Below are 17,386 nucleotides of genomic sequence, written 5' to 3'. Positions count from 1 at the left end.
TTTTGCACACCAGTATCTCTACTTGCACATCATCATCTGCTCTTTTATCACTCCAGTGTTAATCTGCTAAATTGTAATTACTTCGCTGCAATGGCCTATTTATTGCCTTACCTCCTCACGCCATTTGCACACACTGTATATAGACTTTCTTTTTTTCTATTGTGTTGTTGATTGTACGCTTGTTTATTCCATGTGCAACTCTGTGTTGTTCTTTGTGTCGCACTGCTTTGCTTTATCTTGGCCAGGTCGCAGTTGTCAATGAGAACTTGTTCTCAACTAGCTTACCTGGTTAAATAAAGGAGAAATAAATGTAAAAAAATATTCTTAACCACAGAGAGTCAGTAGGATGCTCAGGTCGTGGTCTTTTTTGGCTGATTGTTAATTCACAATGTGTCTTTGCTTCATTCAATTAATTTAACCTGAAGTGCCTCGCAGTTTCAAGTGGACTTTCGGTCTGCTTTGTATTAGGGGTTAGCAGTTAATTGATCCAAATGGATTGATTTAAATTTGCCTTATCTGTTTCTCATTCCAGGCTAATGCAGGAAGTAACTGCAGCCCTAAGGAATCACAGAATACTGTTCCACCTCTTCTCTCCTTCTCCGGGAGCATGCCATCTGAACCTTGTGTCAGGTAAATCTGTAAACTGGTGAATACGCACACACGCACGTGAATCACACATGCACACACATGCGAATCACACACACGCGAATCATACACACACACGCGCGAATCATACACACACACACGCGAATCATACAGACACACACACACACACGAACACAAGTGAATCATACACACACACACGAACACAAGTGAATCATACACACACACACGAACACAAGTGAATCATACACACACACACGAACACGAACACAAGTGAATCATACACACACACACGAACACAAGTGAATCATACACACACACACGAACACAAGTGAATCATACACACACACACAAACACAAGTGAATCATACACACACACACACGAACACAAGTGAATCATACACACTCACACGCAAATCATACACACTCACACGCGAATCATACACACTCACGCGAATCATACACACACGTGAATCATACTCACACAAACACGCGAATCATACACACACACACACGAACACAAGTGAATCATACACACACACACACACACACACACACACACACACACACACACACACACACAAACACAATTGAATCATACACACACACACACAAACACAATTGAATCATACACACACACACACACAAACACAATTGAATCATACACACACACACACACGAACACAAGTGAATCATACACACACACACACACACACATGAACACAAGTGAATCATACACACACGAACACAAGTGAATCATACACACACGAACACAAGTGAATCATACACACACACACACACAAACACAAGTGAATCATACACACAGCCCTACTAAAGTTTCCAGCATTTTGTAATCGGGTGTGACTCATTTTGCTCTTAGAGTTTGCAATGCCATCTGCAGTGTTAACTGTAGTATATGTGGTGAGCTAACTAACCTCTGACCAACCTTGGTTTGGCATTGCTGATCTGAGCTTTGGTGGGGCAGCATGTTGGCAGGTGTGTTGGCAGTCAACCCCTCCCCTCCACACACACACTTCTGCCTGTCATATTATAATACCGACTCTGCCTCTCAGCCTGTGGTGACCTGTCCCTCATTCCTGGGGTATTACTCTCAGGGCCACACACACTGCAGGTAGAGGGACAGGCTGTTCCTCAGGGCCTTGTCCAGCCCAGACAGAGAGTTAGGGAGGAGCAGCCCGTTGACAATCTTGAACTACAGCTGCTTGGCCTTAGAGGTTGCCAGCAGGGGGCTCCAGTGCTTTACCACGAAACCTGAGAATACATACACACACACACACACGTTCACATACTATTGAAGGCGACAGACCAAACTGCAGACAGGCAGAAAAAAGGACTGACAGCTAGTTAATAATAAACAGACTAGACTAATAAATAATAAACAGCTGGACTAATAAGCAGACAAATATGAAATGGACAGATAGACAGCTAGGAGAACAATAGACAGAGCAGGAGATGCGGCAGGTAGCCTAGTGGTTAAGAGTCTTGGGCCAGTAATGAAAAGTCGCTGGTTTGAATCCCTGACTTGAATAGGTGACAAATCTGTCCATGTTCCCTTGAGCAAGGCACTTAACCCTAATTGCTCCTGTAAGTCGCTCTGGATAAGAGCTTCTGCTAAATGACTCAAATGAGATGAGCAGAGAGACAAGAGAGACTGAGATTTTCCCCCAGCCTTCACTGATGTCTCTCCCTTTACCTCACTCTACCCCCCCCCCCCTCCCCCTCCCAGTGGGCAGGAGCTGGTAACAGACCAGAGGCTATGCCAGTCCAAGTCTCACCAGGACTCCGTCCTCTCCGCCCTCAACCAGCAGAGGAAGGATGGCCTGATGGTACAGCCAAAGAACCCTTTTGGAACCCTTTTTTCTAAGAGTGTAGTTTGAAGTTGTATTGTCACGTGCACAAGTACAGTGAAATGCCTTTTTGCAGCTCTTTCCCAACAATGCAATAATCAATATCACTATTACTAGTAAAGTAGAACAAAAACACACGAGAAATAGAAATAATAAGAACAGGAGAAAGTAAGTAAGCTATATACAGGGTCAGTTCCAGGGTCAGTGCCAATATCATACAATGTGAAGGGATACTGAAGTGGTTAGGAGTAGATATGTATAAGGTGTAAGGTGACTAGACATCAGAATAAATGATTTTATTTATTTATTTTTATTTCACCTTTATTTAACCAGGTAGGCCAGTTGAGAATAAGTTCTCACTTACAACTGCGACCTGGCCACGTTCTGTGGAGGTCGTAGCAAGATTTCTTGTCATCAGCCGTAGTCTCTGGGTGGCTGCGATAGACCTGTGTGTGGTAGCACTGTCCTTTTAGTTTAGCTGCAACCTTGGTTGTAATCCAGGGCTTTTGATTGGGGAAGCAGCTCACCTTCACTGTGGGGACAATATCGGTGATGCATTTCCTAATGAAGCCGGTCGCAGAGGTGGTTAGCTTGTCGATGCTATCAGCCGAGTCCAGGTGCAGTCCAGTAGCATAGCCTCTGAATCAGAGGACCATTTATCTACGGAGCACGTCACTGTTACTTCCTGTTTGAGCTTCTGCTTGTACACAGGAGTATAGAGTCATGATCTGATTGCCGAACGGGGGATGAGGGAGGGCCTTATATGCTTGCCTGTGAGTAGAGTAACAGTGATCTAGGACTTTATCGCCCCTAGTGGTGAAGGAGACGTGTTGATGGAAGTTGGGTATTAGATGTCTTAATGACGCAGAATTAAAATCACCGGCAACCAAAAAAAGCTGCCTCCAGGTTCATGGTTTCCTGCTTGTTTATGGGGCGGCAGGTAGCCTAGTGGTTAGAGCATTGGGCCAGCTCGAATCCCCGAGCTGACAAGGTAAAAATCTGTCGTTCTGCCCCTGAACAAGGCAGTAAACCCACTGTTCCCCAATAGGCCGTCATTGTAAATAAGAATTAGTTCTTAACTGACTTGCCTAGTTAAATAAAGGTTACATTTAAAAAATATATATATTTTTTTTATAGTTTTAAGTGCCAGCTTGTTGTTTTTCTTGCCCTGAGGTGGAATATATACCGAAAGGTTGCTGGAGCAGTCATGATAACAGCTGAAAAGTCTCTCTCGACATTTGACCATCAGGTATTCCAAGACGGGTGAAGACTTCCACTGGGCTAGAGTCAGCACACCATTTGCTGTTGATGAAGAGTCATACCCCTCCCCTTCTAGGATTTCTCTGAATCCAATGTCCTGTTCGCTTGGTGAATGGAGAATCCATCGAGTTGGATAGCCATGGGGGTATCTTTTCCAAAAGCAATGTTTCAGAAAAGCATTGTATTGTAATATTGCAGTTATGAGAGTCCTGCTGATATCAAATTCATGATTGGAGGTCATCCATCATCCATCTTATTATCAAGTGTCTGGCCAATAAAATGGAGGGAAGAGTTGGCCGGTTATCTATCGGTTGTTTGTTTGTTTTGTGTGTGCTGATCAAGCAAAAATATGAACTTCCGTTCTCTCTAAGACAATGGGCAATATAGTTTTTTATTATTATTTTTTGCCGGTGGAACAGGCGGCTATATCGGTCCACTAATACAGGACTAGTAAAGACCCAGTGCACTATTTTTCGTATTTATTATTATGATATTTCAGGGGGTGCTTCAGCACCCCTACTTCTCGCATCTGAGGCCATATACAGTTGTTTTTGTAATTCAACTATGCTGTAGCCTATTTATAGATCAGGTTTGCTGTGCCTATGTCTGAGGTCTCCTCTCTCTGTCTCTTGTCTCTCTCTCTCTCTCTCTCTCTCTCTGTCTGTGTGTGTGTGTGTTCTCAGGTCATGTTCAGTCTGTGCATGGTGGAGAGTGAGGCAGATGAGGTGACTCTTCAGGGAGTGACAAGTGTGGGACTGAAACATGCACTAGACTTTGCCTACACAGGACAGGTGAGTCTACAGTAGCACCTTCACCTACAGCTAGCCACCACATGTCCTCAAGTCACACACAGGTACTGAATTATACACACAAACATATCTCACAAATATCCAGGCTAACACGAACTAAGAGTGACAATTTTCAGCTTTTCGTTAGCTGATTAAAGCTATAGCCCAGCCATACTCAACTGGCGGATCGCGGCCCGGATACTTGACCCCTAGGGGGCCCCCATTCATCATAAAACATGACAAACTGTGTAGAATTGCAGGAAATTTGCTTTAAAATGCAGAAGTTTTCTCTCCGCCAAGAAGAGGGGTGTGAGCAGTTTGCAGTCATATGAGTCGCGATGTGGCGGCTTGTTACTATGCTGATAAATGACAATATCCATCCGGACTTTTGCCATCTAGTACATTTGTGTGACTGGACCTTCTAAAGTAGTGATTGAGTACACCTGCTACAACCTATGCATGGATGTGATATCTAACCTAGCCTGACCCTACAGTACGCCAGTGATTTTCCCCCCTCTCCTCCCTCCCTCCCCCCCTTTCTCTCTCCTCCCGCTCTTTCTCGCTTTCTCTCTCTTGCCTATCTCTCTTACCCCCCCATCTTTCTCTCCCTCTCTCTCTCACTGCGGCGAGGAGTCAGGAGACCTATGCCCTGTGGCCCAGCAGTGAGAGGCTGGCTAGCTCGTAATTATTCCTAATTGCATTTCCACAGTGGAAATGAGCAGGGGGAGTTGTGTCGATGTAGGTCAGCAGCCGGCTGCCGTTCCGTTTCTTTCTGCTGAGATGATGAGACGTGAGCAATATGCTTATTTCAGTAAACAACCGTACAGCTAGTTCCACCAGCCACATGTCAGGGGCCATAAAGGTTAGCAGACATGCTGTTGCTACAGTGCCTTGCGAAAGTATTCGGCCCCCTTGAACTTTGCGACCTTTTGCCACATTTCAGGCTTCAAACATAAAGATATAAAACTTTATTTTTTTGTGAAGAATCAACAACAAGTGGGACACAATCATGAAGTGGAACGACATTTATTGGATATTTCAAACTTTTTTAACAAATCAAAAACTGAAAAATTGGGCGTGCAAAATTATTCAGCCCCCTTAAGTTAATAATACTTTGTAGCGCCACCTTTTGCTGTGATTACAGCTGTAAGTCGCTTGGGGTATGTCTCTATCAGTTTTGCACATCGAGAGACTGACATTTTTTCCCATTCCTCCTTGCAAAACAGCTCGAGCTCAGTGAGGTTGGATGGAGAGCATTTGTGAACAGCAGTTTTCAGTTCTTTCCACAGATTCTCGATTGGAATCAGGTCTGGACTTTGACTTGGCCATTCTAACACCTGGATATGTTTATTTTTGAACCATTCCATTGTAGATTTTGCTTTATGTTTTGGATCATTGTCTTGTTGGAAGACAAATCTCCGTCCCAGTCTCAGGTCTTTTGCAGACTCCATCAGGTTTTCTTCCAGAATGGTCCTGTATTTGGCTCCATCCATCTTCCCATCAATTTTAACCATCTTCCATGTCCCTGCTGAAGAAAAGCAGGCCCAAACCATGATGCTGCCACCACCATGTTTGACAGTGGGGATGGTGTGTTCAGGGTGATGAGCTGTGTTGCTTTTACGCCAAACATAACGTTTTGCATTGTTGCCAAAAAGTTCAATTTTGGTTTCATCTGACCAGAGCACCTTCTTCCACATGTTTGGTGTGTCTCCCAGGTGGCTTGTGGCAAACTTTAAACAACACTTTTTATGGATATCTTTAAGAAATGGCTTTCTTCTTGCCACTCTTCCATAAAGGCCAGATTTGTGCAATATACGACTGATTGTTGTCCTATGGACAGAGTCTCCCACCTCAGCTGTAGATCTCTGCAGTTCATCCAGAGTGATCATGGGCCTCTTGGCTGCATCTCTGATCAGTCTTCTCCTTGTATGAGCTGAAAGTTTAGAGGGACGGCCAGGTCTTGGTAGATTTGCAGTGGTCTGACACTCCTTCCATTTCAATATTATCGTTTGCACAGTGCTCCTTGGGATGTTTAAAGCTTGGGAAATCTTTTTGTATCCAAATCTGGCTTTAAACTTCTTCACAACAGTATCTCGGACCTGCCTGGTGTGTTCCTTGTTCTTCATGATGCTCTCTGCGCTTTTAACGGACCTCTGAGACTATCACAGTGCAGGTGCATTTATACGGAGACTTGATTACACACAAGTGGATTGTATTTATCATCATTAGTCATTTAGGTCAACATTGGATCATTCAGAGATCCTCACTGAACTTCTGGAGAGAGTTTTCTGCACTGAAAGTAAAGGGGCTGAATAATTTTGCACGCCCAATTTTTCAGTTTTTGATTTGTTAAAAAAGTTTGAAATATCCAATAAATGTCGTTCCACTTCATGATTGTGTCCCACTTGTTGTTGATTCTTCACAAAAAAATACAGTTTTATATCTTTATGTTTGAAGCCTGAAATTAGGCAAAAGGTCGCAAAGTTCAAGGGGGCCGAATACTTTCGCAAGGCACTGTATATAGCCTACACTGAGAGGACGCGCGCATGCGCATTCGACATATTAGTCTGACTTTTTATTTGATGTTGCTAAAATCATGTATTTACATTTTTATTTTTTATTTTACCTTTATTTAACTAGGCAAGTCAGTTAAGAACAAATTCTTATTTTCAATGACGGCCTAGGAACAGTGGGTTAACTGCCTGTTCAGGGGCAGAACGACATGGCAATCACATGTAAATGTGATAGGTATCACAGTTGAGAGAAGAATAACTGTGTGTGAATAACAATGTATAATAACACGCTAACTGCAACGCAATGACCCTTTTTTTTAATTCATGTTTTATAGACACTGAATATAAAGTGGGACCAACACATGTAGTCTGTTGAAGAACAGATAGCGTAAATAATGCCTTGTAAAGGCTTTCAGTGACACATGAGTGAAATCACATTAGTTTAAATGCTATTGCACAAAAAAAAACACGCCTGGCCTGAGACCACAGTCACACACCCACACACATGAATCAGCAGCATTATATAAAGTGACCACTGGTCCTGAGCGCTTCTGTCATTTGAGTGCGTCCAGAATGGCACCCTATTCCATACATAGTGCACTACTTTGGACCAGAACCCTATGGGCACTATACAGGGAATATGGGGTAATTTGGGACGGAACCTGTCTGCCTGGGGAGGTGAGCAGTGTGTGAGGTGGACAGGAAGTGGTCTCACTCAGGTCCTCTCCTCAGATAATACTGGAGCCAGGGGTGATTCAGGATGTTTTGTCGGCAGGAAGTCACCTTCAGCTGCTGGAGCTGCTCAGTCTCTGCTCTATATATATATATACACACGCACACTCACTCACACTCACTCACACTCACATATATTACATACTCACACATACAGTCATATACAGTAGTACAGTCAAATAAACACGTGTTTATGACACACAAACACACACACATAAACACTGCAATTTCTTGTGTATATGGAGGGTCTACTCTCCATATGTTCAAGGTACTTCCTAACCACACAAAACCACACATTAAACACCCCTGTCACCACCAGAAAGATACATTAGCATGTTAATGGGCAAACCGTTACATCACGTTATGGTAAACAGTGCTCTCATACACCATCTGCTGGTAGAGAGAGAAATGGACACTGTTGCACACCATTGATTTCACTGCACTGTCCCTGTAGACATGCTCACTGTAAACACCGTATTATACAATTAGACAGCAGTTAGATCACAGCTGAAGATGCAGAGAAAAGGCCCGGGTTTAACATAAAATATAGATTCACTAGCTTTCTGTATAAGTGTTTTGTCTGTATGAAAGGCGACGTTGAACAGGTTATTCCTGTGTTAGTTTTTTTTTGAGCTGAATACTCACAGAGCCATGCAGTATATTGTACATGGCTCTGCTTACTGCCAGCAGATGGCAGTCTTATTCCATTCGCAATCTCCATTTTCTATTATCTTGCCTCCTCTCCTGCTCTCTCTCTCTCTCATACTCTGTGATCTACTTGAATAACAATGTTGTCTCATCTCAATAGATTCAGTGATATAAAAACTGCAGTTCAAAAACACCCCAAAGAAAATGTGGAACCCAGAGTGTGTGTGTGTGTGTGTGTGTGTGTGTGGTGTGTGTGTGCATGTGAGGGATATTTAACTGTGTGTGTGTGTGTGTGTGAGGGATATTTAACTGTATGTCTGTGTGTGTGTGCGTGCGCATGTGAGGGATATCTAACTGTATGTCTGTGTGTGTGTGTTACTGGATGTATTAACTCAAACCCTACTACACCCCAACCGAGCACTCTGTTCTGCCACTTCTGGTGTCTCGGCCCTCCCACCCCTGCAGGAGGTCAGCTCCTGCTCAAAGCTCTGCTCTGTCCTGGCACCCCAACGGTGGTCCAAACTTCCACCTAACGTCAGGACAGCGGAGTCCCTGCCCATCTTCTGAAATGTTTTGAAACCCTTTCTCCTCCAAGAGTATCTTAAATAAATCCCACGGCACCCCCCCAAAAAACTTGAATGAAATAAAAACCTAAACTTGTCTTTTCCTGCTACTTTATTGTGGGAAGATCACAGTCCCACGGCTGTGATATGTTGTTGTCTCGCCTAGCTATTCTAAGATGAATGCACTAATTGCAAGTCGCTCTGGATAAGAGCGTCTGCTAAATGACTAGCTGGGTTTCTCATCTCCACGACATGTACAGTTGAAGTCGGAAGTTTACATACACCAAATACATTTCAACTCAGTTTTTCACAATTCCTGACATTTCATCCTAGTAAAAATGCCCTGTCTTAGGTCAGCTAGGATCACCACTTTATTTTAAGAATGTGCAATGTCAGAATAATAGTCGAGACTGATTTATTTCAGCTTTTGTTTCTATCATCACATTCCCAGTGGGTCAGAAGTTTACATACACTCGATTAGTATTTGGTAGCATTGCCTTTAAATTGTTTAACTTGGGTCAAATGTTTTGGGTAGCCTTCCACAAGGTTCCACAATAGTTGGGTGAACTTTGGTCTATTCCTCCTGACAGAGCTGGTGTAACTGAGTCAGGTTTGTAGGCCTCCTTGCTCGCACACGCTTTTTCAGTTATGCGCACACGCTTTTTCAGTTATGCCCACAAATTTTCTATGAGGTCAGGGCTTTTTGATGGCCACTCCAATACCTTGACTTTGTTGTCCTTAAGCTATTTTGCCACAACTTTGGAAGTCATTGTCCATTTGGAAGACCCATTTGCGACCAAGCTTTAACTTCCTGACTGATGACTTGAGATGTTGCTACAATATATCCAAATAATTTTTCTCCCTCATGATGCCATCTATTTTGTGAAGTGCACCAGTCCCTCCTGCAGCAAAGCACCCCCACAACATGATGCTGCCACCCCCATGCTTCACGTTTGGGATGGTGTTCTTCGGCTTGCAAGCATCCCCCTTTTTCCTCCAAACATAACAATGGTCATTATGGCCAAACAGTTCTATTTTTGTTTCATCAGACCAGAGGACATTTCTCCAAAAAGTATGATCTTTGTCCCCATGTGCAGTTGCAAACCGTAGTCTGGCTTTTTATGGCGGTTTTGGAGCAGTGGCTTCTTCCTTGCTGAGCGGCCTTTCAGGTTATGTCGATATAGGACTTTGACTGTATTTGACTGTGGCCATAGATACTTTTGTACCTGTTTCTTTGCTGTTGTTCTGGGATTGATTTGCACCAGTCGAACCAAAGTACATTCATCTCTAGGAGACAGAACGCGTCTCCTTCCTGAGCGGTATAACGGCTGCGTGGTCCCATGGTGTTTATACTTGCATACCATTGTTTGTACAGATGAACATGGTACCTTCAGGCATTTGGACATTTCTCCCAAGGATGAACCAGACTTGTGGAGATCTACAATTTTTTTTTTTTTAGGTCTTGGCTGATTTCTTTTGATTTTCCAATGATGTCAAGCAAAGATGCACCGAGTTTGAAAGTAGGCCTTGAAATACATCCACAGGTGTACCGCCAATTGACTCAAATTATGTCAATTAGCCTATCAGAAGCTTCTAAAGCCATGACATAATTTTCTGGAATTTTCCAGGCTGTTTAAAGTCACAGTCAAATTAGTGTATGTAAACCTCTGACCCACTGGAATTGTGATACAGTGAATTATAAGTGAAATAATATGTCTGTAAACAATTGTTGGAAAAACTACATGTGTCATGCACAAAGTAGATGTCCTAACCAACTTGCCAAAACTATAGTTTGTTAACAAGAAATGTGTGGAGTGTTTGAAAAATGAGTCTTAATGACTCCGACCTAAATGTAAACTTCCAACTTCAACTGTATATTTTTAGTATCGACTGACAGTGACTCGATGTAGTCGGGAAGTCCTGCCAGCCCGCAGCCGCCGCTGCTCAACTCCATCGGGATGGTACACGTGGTGATGTTGTACTAAATAACTCCAATGTAAATGTATTTACCCCATGAGTCTTTGCCCTATGCCCATGTGTCCACAACAGGAGCTGAACAGTGTTAATTACCTGGACCTGTACCGTGTGGCCGATCTGTTCCACCTCCCTGCTCTGGAGGAGGCTGTGGTCAGCTTCCTGGTAGAACACCTGTCTGAGCTGCAGCAGAGCCGCCTGGAGGAGGTGCTGCTGCTCCCCTACCGCCTCCTCAGGGATGTGTTGATGAGCGACCGCCTCACCTCCCTCAACGAGGAGGAGATCTGGCAGGTACACCGCACTGGCTCCTCACAGTCACACACACACACACACACACACACACACATACAATGGAAGGAACGCACACATATTTGCAAATGCATGCACATATACAGGCATATGTACATACGCACACACACACACACACACACACACACACACTATATATGCACACAATAAAATGCAGATCTTCCATACAGCCAGACCCACACAGACTTTGATATACTACAACACACAGTGTGTCATTAAACATCAACTGGTCAATTTTCCTTGCCTGCACCAAAATGCAATCGTTATATTTATGTATAGGAGTGAATAGGAAAGGAAGGTGTGTGTGTGTGTGTGTGTGTGTGTATATATGTGTATGAGGGATGAGTGAAGTGTGGCGGGGGGGGGGGGGGGGGGGGCTATGCATTTTGACTGTTCATTTGCACCAATCAGGCCCCCCTCTCCCTTCTCCCCCCTCTCTGATTAGGCCCACTGCGGCTTCATCAGCGCCCCAATCCCCCAGCTGTCACTCCGGCCGCCCGTCTGATTGAAAACAATCAGGCCTCTGATGGCACAATTACCCTGACCCTTTAGCCAGGCGATTCTACCATAATCAGACCCTGATTAGGCTGCTTTGGGCCTCCTTCACTCTGCGAGAAGGTTAATTTGGGCATCCGCCCGAAAAAACGTGCGGGCGCCAATACACAGCCGATATAGTTTGCCCGTCAATCATAGTCACACCGACTTCTCGCCGAGTCTCACGCTCTGGAAATCACATTTTCTTGGGTCTTTGTTTCTCCCCCCCCCCCCTTCTTCACGCGTTTGCCTTTCTCTGGCTGCTCTCTCTCTCGCTCTCTCCCTCTCTCCCTCTGTCTCTCTGTCTCTCTGTCTCTCTCTTTGGGGAGGAGGGGAGAGACACGGGAAGTTGATTTATTCTCTGCCCGAGGAAGTTCTCTGATCCAGTGTGACCTTCAGTCAGCCTTCCCGGAGCGCACACACCCCTCCGCCACTTCAGAGATGGGAGGAGGGAGAGAGCGGGAAAGAGAGAGGAGTGTAGATAGCGAAACCGAGAAGAGGACAAAGCAGAGAGTGGTGGGGGGTGTAAATACTGTTGTGTTGGTGTAATTTTAGGATGTATTTAAGGAAGACAGAGCAAAAGGAGTGGCATTGACAGTAGCAGGACAATATATACAATGGATGTGTGACTATGTCTGTGTCTATGTAAATGTGTGTTTTGGTGTGCTGTTTGCACAGAATGTGGTTTGAACGCGTCTACGAGCCAGTGTAATGTTTGAATAGGATTTCAGTGTGTATCCAGTGTGCCTGTGAGTCAGGAGGAGGTGCTGACAGTGAACCGCTCCAGCTCAGTAATCTTGCTGTGCTGTAATAAGTTCCCTGTCTCTGTACTGATTGTGTTAAAAGCCACTTTGTTTCCCTGATAATGGTATCAGTGATCTTCAGCCATCTCGCCCACATTCACGGGCCACCGCCGCAGCTAAACAGCCTCCGATTGCTCTCACTGTTCAATTAAATCCCCTCTCTGCTTCTCTCCTCTCCCGGTCCTCAACAAAAGAATGTACCAGTGGATATTTATGATGCTTGCACACAACCCACTAGTGTGGTGTGTGTGTGTGTGTGTGTGTATTCGTTTGTGTAAGTGTGTTTGTGTATACGGTAACACACTCGTCTTGATCTTGCAACACTGCTCTGTAGGCATTTGGAATGCTAATAAGTATGAATCACTTCCCTCTTGTCTTCCTCTTCCCCCTCTCCTCTTTAGCTGGTGGTGTGCTGGTTAGAGCATGACTGTCGGTACCAGTACACAGAGGACCTGATACAGCACGTTCGTTACGGCCTTATGGATGTGGCCGCCCTGCACCACGTGGCACAGTGCCACCCGCTGGTCCAGTCCAGTGCCACCGCCTCCGCCCTAGTGGACGAGGCTCTAGAGTACCACCGTGCCACCTTCGCCCAACCCCTCCGCCAGACCGCCCACACCAAGCCCCGCTTCCAGTCTCCCACCCTCTACATTGCCGGCGGGCGCAAGCGCGAGGTGAGCCGCGTGCGGGAGCTGCGCTACTTCAACCCAGCCGCCCAGGAGAACGTGCGCGTGGCCGGGTGCTCCAACTGGAGCGAGCTGGCGCCAATGCCCGCTGGGCGCAGCCACCACTGCGTGGCCGTCATGGGCCACTTCCTGTTTGTGGCAGGCGGTGAGGTGGAGCATTCCACGGGGAGAACGTGTGCGGTGAGGACAGCCTGTCGGTACGACCCCCGGGGGAACCGCTGGACGGAGATAGCCTCCATGAAGGCGTGCAGGGAACACTTTGTCCTGGGGGCTCTGGGCCAGTACCTGTACGCGGTGGGGGGGAGGAACGAACTGAGACAGGTGCTGCCCACCGTGGAACGCTACTGTCCGAAGAGGAACAAGTGGACCTTCGTCCAGTCCTTTGACCGCTCGCTGTCCTGCCATGCAGGCAGTGTGGCTGACGACCTGCTCTGGGTCTCAGGTACACACACACACATCCAGATGGAGAATAGAGCATTACACACTGACCACACACACAGAGATGGAGAATAGAGCATAACACACACACACACACACACACACACACACACACACACACACACACACACACACACACACACACACACACACACAGATGGAGAATAGAGCATAACACACTGAACACACACACACCTAGATGGAGAATAGAGCATAACACACTGAACACACACACACCTAGATGGAGAATAGAGCATAACACACTGAACACACACACACACACACCCAGATGGAGAATAGAGCATAACTCACTGAACACACACACACCCAGATGGAGAATAGAGCATAACACACTGAACACACACACACCTAGATGGAGAATAGAGCATAACACACTGAACACACACACACCTGGATGGAGAATAGAGCATAACACACTGAACACACACACACCTAGATGGAGAATAGAGCATAACACACTGAACACACACACACACACAGATGGAGAATAGAGCATAACACACTGAACACACACACACCCAGATGGAGAATAGAGCATAACACACTGAACACACACACACACCCAGATGGAGAATAGAGCATAACACACTGAACACACACACACCCAGATGGAGAATAGAGCATAACACACTGAACACACACACACACCCAGATGGAGAATAGAGTATAACACACTGAACACACACACATATGCACGCCACCTGTGTGTAATACTCTTGTCTGTTACAGGTGGAGTCACAAACACAGCTCAGTACCAGAATAGACTGATGGTGTACAACCCAGAACAGGTAACTGAAGAACAGGTAGTACAGAGACATAACAGAAAATACATCAAAACAATGAAAACCAGAACAGTTTCTGTTTATGTGCTAGCTGAGTAATACGCTTGTTTACTGCAATAGGAGGATGTGTGCGCAAGAGAGAGAGAGTGGGGAGAGAGAGAGGAGAGAGGAGAGAGAGAGAGAGAGAGAGAGAGGGAGGGAGAGAGAGAGAGAGGGAGGGAGACAGAGAGAGAGAGAGGGGGGGGGAGAGAGAGAGAGGGAGGGAGAGAAGGAGAGAGAGGGGGAGAGGGACAGAGAGGGGGAGAGGAAGGGAGAGAGAGGGGGAGGGAGAGAGGGGTGGAGAAGAGGACTGGCCACCCCACATAGCCTGGTTCCTCTCTAGGTTTCTTCCTAGGTTTTGGCCTTTCTAGGGAGTTTTTCCTAGCCACCGTGCTTCTACACCTGCATTGCTTGCTGTTTGGGGTTTTAGGCTGGGTTTCTGTACAGCACTTTGAGATATCAGCTGATGTATGAAGGGCTATATAAATACATTTGATTTGATTTGGAGAGAGAGGGGTGGAGATAGGGGGATAGGGAGGGGTGGCGAGAGGGGGATAGGGAGGGGTGGCGAGAGGGGGATAGGGAGGGGTGGCGAGAGGGGGATAGGGAGGGGTGGCGAGAGGGGGATAGGGAGGGGTGGCGAGAGGGGGATAGGGAGGGGTGGCGAGAGGGGGATAGGGAGGGGTGGCGAGAGTCGGATAGGGAGGGGTGGCGAGAGTCGGGGAGAGGGAGGGGTGGAGAGTCGGGGAGAGGGAGAGGGGGGAGAGAGAGAGAGGGGAGAGGGAGAGATGGAGAGGGAGAGGGGGGGAGAGGGGGGAGAGTGAGAGAAAGAGAGAGAGTGCGTGAGACAGAGAGAGAGCGTGTGAGAGTGGGAGAGAGAGAGGGGGAGAGAGGGGGGGAGAGTGAGAGCGCGTGAGAGAAAGCAAGTGAGAGCGTGTGAGAGAAAGAGAGAGTGCGTGAGAGACAGAGAGAGCGTGTGAGAGAGAGTGAGAGCGCGTGAGAGAAAGCGAGTGAGAGCAAGAGTGAGCGTGAGAGAGGGAGTGCGCGTGGGAGGGGGGAGAGAGAGAGGGAGAGAGGGGGAGAGAGAGCGAGAAAGATGGGGTGAGAGATGAGAGGGGGGAGGGAGAGGGCGAGAGAGAGAGCGAGAGTGCATGAGAGACAGAGAGAGAGCGTGTGAGAGAAAGAGAGTGAGAGAAAGCGAGTGAGAGCAAGAGTGAGCGCGAGAGAGGGAGTGCGCGTGGGAGGGGGGGGAGAGAGAGAGGGGGAGAGACACAGAGTGAGAGCGCGTGAGAGAGTGAGACGGCGCGTTTGAGAGAGTGCGTGCGAGAGAGAGCGTGCGAGAGAGAGCGTGCGAGAGAGAGCGTGCGAGACAGCGAGAGAGAGAGCGTCCGAGAGAGAGAGCACGTGTGTGAGAGAGAGAGCATTTGCTAGACACAGATAGAGAGAGCGCGTGCGAGAGAGAGCGCGTGTGCAAGAGAGAGGGGGGAGAGGGAGAGAGAGTAAGAGCATGTGAGAGAGAGAGGGAGAGCGCGTGAGAGAGAGGGAGAGCGCGTGAGAGAGAGAGACAGAGAGAGAGAGTGAGAGCGCGTGAGAGCGCGTGAGAGAGTGAGAGAGAGTGAGAGAACACATGCGAGAGAGAGAGAGAGACGGCGCGTGCGAGAGAGACGGCACCTGCGGGAGAGAGAGGGAGCGCGAGTGAGAGAGCGCGTGAGAGAGAGCACATGCAAAACAGAGAGAGAGAGCGCATGGGAGACAGAGAGAGAGAGAGCGTGCGAGAGAGAGCGCGTGCGAGACAGCAAGAGAGCGCGTGCGAGACAGCAAGAGAGAGAGAGCGTGTGCGAGACACAGAGAGAGAGAGTGTGTGCAAGAGAGTGAGTGCGCGTGCGAGACAGAGAGAGCGTGTGCAAGAGAGAGAGCGAGTGTGTGGGAGAGAGTGTGTGCGAGCCAGAGAGAGAGAGTGTGTGTGCGAGCCAGAGAGAGAGAGAAAGAGTGCGTGCGTGTGAGAGAGTTTGTGCGCGTGCGAGACAGAGAGAGCGTGTGCAAGAGAGAGAGCGAGTGTGTGGGAGAGAGTGTGTGCGAGCCAGAGAGAGAGAGTGTGTGTGCGAGACAGAGGGTGAGAGAGCGCGTGCGAGACAGAGAGAGAGAGTGCGTGCATGCGAGAGAGAGTGGGTACGTGCAAGTGAGAGAGGGAGAGCGAGTGAGAGCGTGCGTGTGCGAGACAGAGAGCGAGACAGAGCGCGTGTGAGAGAGAGACATCGTGCGAGAGAGAGCGCGTGCGAGACAGCAAGAGAGAGCAAGCGCGTGCGAGACAGAGAAAGAGAGAGAGAGCGCCTGTGAGACAGCGAGAGAGAGAGAGCGAGAGAGGGAGTGCTTGCGAGACAGAGAGCGCGTGCGAGACAGAGAGCGCGTGCGAGACAGAGAGAGTGAGTGCGTGTGTGCGAGAGAGCGCGCGTGCGTGCGAGAGACCGAGAGAGACAGAGAGTGAGAGCGCATGAGAGAAAGAGAGTGAGATTGCGTGAGAGAAAGAGTGAGATCGCGTGAGAGAAAGAGAGAGAGAGTGCGTGAGAGAGAGAGAGAGCGCGTGAGAGGGAGGGAGAGCGCGAGGGAGGGAGAGCGCGTGAGAGGGAGGGAGGGAGAGCGCGTGAGAGGGAGGGAGAGCGCGTGAGAGAGAGGGGGAGACAGCGTGAGAGAGACAGAGTGAGAGCACGTGAGAGCGCATGAGAGTGAGAGAGAGTGAGAGAACACGTGCGAGAGAGAGAGAGACGGCGCGTGCGAGAGAGACGGCACCTGCGAGAGAGAGAGGGAGCGCGAGTGAGAGAGAGCGC

The 17,386-nt window shown here is 47.5% G+C and overlaps 1 pseudogene; it reads left to right on the top strand.

The window, feature by feature from the left end:
* LOC110501576 overlaps positions 1–17,386 on the top strand; it is a 39,606-nt pseudogene that overhangs the window by 11,839 nt on the left and 10,381 nt on the right.

The sequence above is a fragment of the Oncorhynchus mykiss genome, chromosome 2 (genome assembly GCF_013265735.2).
Source record: "Oncorhynchus mykiss isolate Arlee chromosome 2, USDA_OmykA_1.1, whole genome shotgun sequence".
NCBI lineage: Eukaryota > Metazoa > Chordata > Actinopteri > Salmoniformes > Salmonidae > Oncorhynchus > Oncorhynchus mykiss.
The sequence above is the reverse complement of the archived record's forward strand: the minus strand, read 5'-3'. Positions and strand labels throughout refer to the sequence as shown.